This window comes from Schistocerca cancellata, chromosome 3, assembly GCF_023864275.1.
Source record: "Schistocerca cancellata isolate TAMUIC-IGC-003103 chromosome 3, iqSchCanc2.1, whole genome shotgun sequence".
In the NCBI taxonomy this organism is placed as follows: Eukaryota; Metazoa; Arthropoda; class Insecta; order Orthoptera; family Acrididae; genus Schistocerca; species Schistocerca cancellata.
Window position 1 is genome coordinate 345,379,399 of NC_064628.1, and position 7,293 is coordinate 345,386,691.

A 7,293-nucleotide genomic window follows, 5' to 3' on the forward strand; every position below is an offset into this window, starting at 1 on the left:
CAACAGGATGGGACACCGCCACACTGGCATCTGGAAGTGCATGACGTTTTAAATCAAAGGATTGTTGAACGATGGATCAGTCGCGCTGGACCAAATGACTCAGTCTTACATTACCGGCCTCCAAGGTCAGCGGACCTGACTGCATGTGATTATTTTTTGTGGGGGTTAATGAAACACTGTTTATGTTCCTCCGTTACCAACAAGAATGAATGGACTGAGACGTTGCATCACAGCAGTTGTGGAAGCTGCAACTCAAAACATGCTCGCTGCAGTGTGGAAACAATTTGAATACCGCATAGTAGCGCGGGGTAGCCGCTCGGTCTCGGGCGCTTTGCACGGTTCGCGCGGCTTACCCCGTCGGAGGTTCGAGTCCTCCCTCGGGCAGGGGTGTGTGTGTTGTCCTTATCGTAAATTAGTTTAAGTTAGATTAAGTAGTGTGTAAGCGTAGCGACCGATGACTTCAGTAGTTTGGTCCAATAAGAACTTACCACAAATTTCCAAATTTCCAAGACCGCATTTAAATATGCGGGCAACGGTCTTGCCGCAGTGGATACACCGGTTCCCGTCAGATCACCGAAGTTAAGCGCTGTCGGGCGTGGCCGGCACTTGGATGGGTGACCATCCGGGACACCATGTGCTGTTGCCATTTTTCGGGGTGCACTCAGCCTCGTGATGCCAATTGAGGAGCTGCTCGACCGAATAGCAGCGGCTCCGGTCAAAGAAAACCATCGTAACGACCGGGAGAGCGGTGTGCTGACCACACGCCCCTCCTATCCGCATCCTCAACTGAGGATGACACGGCGGTCGGATGGTCCCGATGGGCCACTTGTGGCCTGAAGACGGAGTGCCCCCATTTACATATGCCGTTCACCTCAAGGGGGCCATATTGGACACCTATGAAAAGGTATGGAAAAAAAACTTTTCGAGTTTCCCGTTCATCAATAAACAAAATTCATTGTATGTGTTTATTAGTTTCAGAAGTTTTCACGCGCCAAATCGGTTGATTCTTTTTGATACACCCTGTATTTCGCATGACTGTCTGTCTGTACCCCACGCAATGAATCCATGGACATTCCAGTCTATACAGGGCAGGTTAAAGTCGCCTCCAACTAGTACTGAATGATCTGGGTATTTACGCGCTATTGACCGTAGGCTTCCTCTGAATGACCTCAGAACTGTCACAGCGGAATCGTGTGGCCGGTAAAATCATCCAAAAATTATCTTAGTTTCATCTACACCTGTTATACGCGACCAGGCGACTTCACTATCTCGCCCAACTTGTTATATAGTTACATACTAATTCATGATAATACGAAATCTTGGTTCTATGATCTAGTGTAATATTATCGCGGTGATTAGAACCTAAGCTCTTTGGCTTAGCTACAATAAATATTAAATAATACGTTGCGCCTTTAATTAACAAGTTAATTTATTTTTCAAAATAAAGAAAAGTAACGTATAAGCTATGCATTGCTAACGTCATACGGTATGAACTCTGGCTGACAATGGTTCCCTTTGCTCTATCATTAAGTTAATGTTTTATAAAAATACTATCAGCCCGAAATGTTTGAATGATGCCAATTCTCGCATGAATGTTACCGAAACGTTGTATATTGGCATAAGTGGTAAGGCACTTGATATACTGGAATATATCTCAAAACAGTATGCACTAAAACTAATTGTTAACTACAATTTAACCGTATAACGAGTAGGAAAGTAACTTTTTGTATTAGCTTAGAAGTTATTATATAGTTTCATTTCAATTTGAATTATTTCTAGTGGGACATGGCGTTAAATCCTGCCGATTCCAAGCCCAATCAAACAGTTGTCTGAAACATCTAACCAACGACGACCAGCTCATCAGTTTAACAATAATTCTACAACTTGGTCTATGGTAAAGCCAACTATCCGCTGAAACAAAGGGCTAACGTATAATTCCCGCTCCTACGTAATACCTGTAACCTATCCGATCGCATCGATCCCTATAAATGTAAGGGAAAGCTCTAATGCACAAAAGCCAGTTTAAATTTTCCCCACAGATACATTACGGCACACAACTGCAAATATATGCAGAATGAGATTTTCACTCTGCAGCGGAGTGTGCGCTGATATGAAACTTCCTGGCAGATTAAAACTGTGTGCCCGAACGAGACTCGAACTCGGGACCTTTGCCTTTCGCGGGCAAGTGCTCTACCATCTGAGCTACTGAAGCACGACTGACGCCCGGTACTCACAGCTTTACTTCTGCCAGTATCTGGTCTCCTACCTTCCAAACTTTACAGAAGCTCCCCTGCGAACCTTGCAGAACTAGCACTCCTGAAAGAAAGACAAAGGTCCCGAGTTCGAGTCTCGGTCGGGCACACAGTTTTAATCTGCCAGGAAGTTTCATATCAGCGCACACTCCGCTGCAGAGTGAAAATCTCACTCTGGAAACATCCCCCAGGCTGTGGCTAAGCCATGTCTCCGCTATATCCTTTCTTTCAGGAGTGCTAGTTCTGCACGGTTCGCAGGAGAGCTTCTGTAAAGTTTGGAAGGTAGGAGACGAGATACTGCCAGAAGTAAAGCTGTGAGTACCGGGCGTGAATCGTGCTTCGGTAGCTCAGATGGTAGAGCACTTGCCCGCGAAAGGCAAAGGTCCCGCGTTCGAGTCTCGGTCGGGCACACAGTTTTAATCTGCCAGGAAGTTGCAAATATATGCATTGACATTTCACCTTACAGCTGCTAAGGCAGATAATCTGTTTTTGGCAACCTACTCTCATCCACTAATTTGCGTGAACCCATATCCTCCAACGAGTCGCACTGACTCGATTCCATAATTCACATGAATTCTACTGCCACGTGCTTCCCAGTACCACTCCCATTTCGCTTTGTAGCTAAACGAGCTTCATTCCTACCCAATGATGCTTAAAGTATTCAATTCTATGGGCCCACAAGAAAATTGTTTTATGGTTCTGTTGCTCCAACCCAGTGAACGGTCAGTTGACAAATTCCTTGTCCACTTCACAAACATGTTCTGCTCCCCGTAGTGCTGTTCACATTTTCCTCAGAATTCCGTTATAAATAAGTCTTTACGAGTGGACAGCCATCAGGTCCATCCATGCCACCTACAATATAACCACAGCAAGGTCCACAATCAACCACTTCTGCAGCATGGTCATAATCACTATCACAGTATTAATAAAAGATACAGCATCGACATACCTACCTATCTTAGAACACAAAAAGGTTTAGCCCAAACATGCTGTCACTGTAGCCATTGATTTCACATTAATAATTTCCCAGCCATCTCCACAAAACACTAATTTACACTACCTCACCCAGACAGTATATTACATAATTCCGAAGCCTGTATTTTGAAGCAAAGACCGTCTCTAATTTTAATATATGCCGACTTACAATAATAAGTAATAACTGGTGCTGTGATAATCAGTTCATCTTTTTTATCGGTTTCTGTCCCTCTCGCAGCTCCGTTTCATAGCCGGTTGGTTTTACTGTTTTCTCTCGGCCCCCAAGTCTCAGACAATAGATACCATTGATCCAGAACAAAAGTTTTATTCCAACTTATCATTCAAACTGGAACATTTCTCTAAATACTCGTCAACTCGCCGGTCACAGTTACTGTATTTTCTCTGATGCATAAAAATCTATTGACTACTGCAACGTCCAGACCGGGTTAGTGCGTAGTCTTACCCAGACGCACGGATAATATCACAGCCCAGCATCCTGTGATCCACTTTCTAAATAACTAACATGTTTACGGAGGTGACAGTAGAACTTTTGGTTTGGTCACAACGTTGGTGCGGGCGTGGAGGGGCCCCATCTTTTATTTAAAAACCATGGGGTCAATATCTGGCCGGCAAGGAGAGGAGAGATAGTCATATAAAGCTCCTGCTCAACACGCTTAGCTGTAATACGAGGTCTGTTAAAAGAATTTCAGAACATTCGTAATTTCGCGCCAATAGTGTGTTGGAGCGAAACGCGGTGGGCATCCCTGCACACGCTTGTGGTTCATATGTAACTGCCGGAAATTTCGTAGTTGTACGTCAGTTATTGTTCAGTGCCAATTGAACAGCGCGTTGTGTAGCAAAATTAGCGAATTTCGAGATAGTCGAGTTAGAGGAGCAATGCGTCTGTGTTAAATTTTGTATGTAACTCAAGGAAACCTTTACGAGGTGCATTCATGTTCTAAGGCCTCCGATTTTTTTCTCCGGACTGGAAAGAGATAGAAACATGCGCATTGTTTTAAAATGAGGCCGCATTCATTGTAAATACGTCCCAGAGATGGCAGCACCGTACGGCAGATGGAATTTTACCGCCAACGGCGAGAATGAGAAATGTTTTAAATACTTAAAATGGCGACGTTTTCCTTACTTGAACAGCGTGCAATCATTCGTTTTCTGAATTTGCGTGGTGTGAAACCAATTGAAATTCATCGACAGTTGAAGGAGACATGTGGTGATGGATTTATGGATGTATCGAAAGTGCGTTCGTGGGTGCGACAGTTTAATGAAGGCAGAACATCGTGTGACAACAAACCGAAACAACCTCGGGCTCGCACAAGCCGGTCTGACGACATGATCGAGAAAGTGGACAGAATTGTTTTGGGGGATCGCCGAATGACTGTTGAACATATCGCCTCCAGAGTTGGCATTTATGTGGGTTCTGTGCACACAATCCTGCATGACGACCTGAAAATGTGAAAAGTGCCATCCAGGTGGGTGCCACGAATGCTGACAGACGACCACTTGGCTGCCCGTGTGGCATGTTGCCAAGCAATGTTGACGCGCAACGACGGCATGAATGGGACTTTCTTTTCGTCGGTTGTGACAATGGATGACACGTGGATGCCATTTTTCAATCCAGAAACAAAGCGCCAGTCAGCTCAATGGAAGCACACAGATTCACCGCCACCAAAAACATTTCGGGTAACCGCCAGTGCTGAAGAAATGATGGTGTCCATGTTCTGGGACAGCGAGGGCGTAATCCTTACCCATTGCGTTCCAAAGGGCACTACGGTAACAGATGCATCCTACGAAAATGTTTTGAAGAACAAATTCCTTCCTGAACTGCAACAAAAACGTCTGGGAAGGGCTGCGCGTGTGCTGTTTCACCAAGACAACGCACCCGCACATCGAGCTAACGTTCCGCAACAGTTTCTTCTTTGTTGTGATTCCTCATGCTCCCTACTCACCTGACCTGGCTCCTAGTGACTTTTGGATTTTTCCAACAACGAAAGACACTCTCCGTGGCCGCACATTCACCAGCCGTGCAGCTATTGCCTCAGCGATTTTCCAGTGGTCAAAACAGACTCCTAAAGAAGCCTTCGCCGTACCATGGAATCATGGCGTCAGCGTTGTGAAAAGTGTGTACGTCTGCAGGGCGATTACGTCGAGAAGTAACGCCAGTTTCATCGATTTCGGGTGAGTAGTTAATTAGAAAAAAAATCGGAGGCCTTAGAACTTGAATGCACCTCGTACAGAGACAAACCGAATGATGCAGGAAGAGTGCGGTGATGAGACCTTAAGCAGTACTCGGTGTAACAAATGGTTCACGCGGTTTAAAGATGGCCGGACGGAAGTGAAAGATGACACACGTTGAGGACGACTTTCGACGTCTGCCGACGACACTCATGTCAGGAACGTCAACGAAATTGTGCCTGCCAATCGAAGACTGACTGTCCGAGAGATTGTAGAAGATTGTAACATTTCAGTTGGATCATGTCATGAAATACTGACACAACTTGGAATACATCGTGTTGCCGCCATGTTCGTCCCGCTGCTCATGAGTCAAGAGCAGAAAGGCCTTCTCCTCACAATATGTGAAGAGCTTTGGTATCGCGCAAATGAGAACGAGATGGCATCTAGGGACATTTTTTTATTTCCAGTGTTGAAAATCCTGTTGAAAGCAAGAAGATTAGCAACGATAGGCGACATAACGGAAAATTTGCAGATGGCGTTTAGAGCAATACATCAAGAGGCGTACAAAGACTACATCCGGAAGTGAAAACGGCGTTGAGAGCGGTATATCAATTGCGGAGGAGAGCATTTCGAAGGAGACCATGCACAATAAGTAAAAGGTAAGCGTAAAATTGTTCAAATGGCTCTGAGCGCTCTGGGTCTTAACATCTGAGGTCATCAGTCCCCTAGAGCTTAGAACTACTTAAACCTAACTAACCTAAGGACATCACACATATCCATGCTCGAGGCAGGATTCGAACCTGCGACCGTAGCAGTCGCGCGGTTCCGAACTGAAGCGCCTAGAACCGCTCGGCTACCGTTGCTGGCAAAAGGTAAAGCGTAGAAAAATTTTTTGGACAAAGTTCCGGAATCTTTTTAACAGACCTCGTGTATCGGTGTATATTCGAAGTCTGTTTGTAACGTCTCATAGAGCCACAACATAGGAAACTACTAACTGTGATTCGTGGGTCGGATGGGAACGTTAGACTCAGCAGCCTCCTTCATACTATTCCAGAGAAGTATGCTATGAGCATTCACTAGTTTTCACTTCCTCCCTTCTCTCTTTACCGTATTTCACAAATGTTACATCATATTATACACACACACACCTATACCGGTCACTACTTTCAACAGCTACCACGGAGGAGGAAAGCCCTATCCGATGAAGTGGGTGCTCTGGTCCTACTGGTCTCCCAGCCAACAATGGCACAAGACTCTTGCTTTCCCTTCTGTTGTTGTCAGACAGTGGAGTGCAGCACTGTGGCGCGTCAGCGTCCAGACATTCAACAATACATCAGGATGGTAAGTAAATACAGTAAAACGTAAACTCCGTCCAGAAGCCCTGACAGGCCCATCCGGCACCGACGACCACCCTGTCATCCTTCGTCAGTTGGGGACACTGAATGTGTTACAAAGGGGTCTGCTGGAATCATAACGTTCTCTCGCCCATTATCAGTTTACGTGACGTGGAACCGCTGTTATTGTTTCAAGTAGCTCCTAAATTTGCATCATGACGATGAGAACACATCGTTCCAGTCTATTCAACAAGGAACAATCCCTGGCATTATCTGGAATCGAACCCGAGTCCTCCACATGGCAGACACCCACGTTGACCACTTATCTGCTGTGTAAATACTGTAGTAAAGTATTATAAGTAAAATAGTACAAGCATAAAACAATAAATGATGATAAGATGAAAGTCTTTAAAACATTTTATCAACAGATAAAAATCGATAAAAGGTTAAATAAGTTTCAGATCAGGAACATTATTTGGGCAGATATCGCACAAAGACTCTTACAGAAATAAAAATTAGAACTATAGCGAGGTGATCCAAAG

General features: G+C 44.9%; 1 pseudogene; it reads left to right on the forward strand.

Annotated features, from left to right (window-relative positions):
• The first annotated feature begins 528 nt into the window (after nucleotides 1-528).
• On the forward strand, nucleotides 529-646 carry LOC126178713 (5S ribosomal RNA; annotated as a pseudogene).
• Nucleotides 647-7,293: the final 6,647 nt, after the last annotated feature.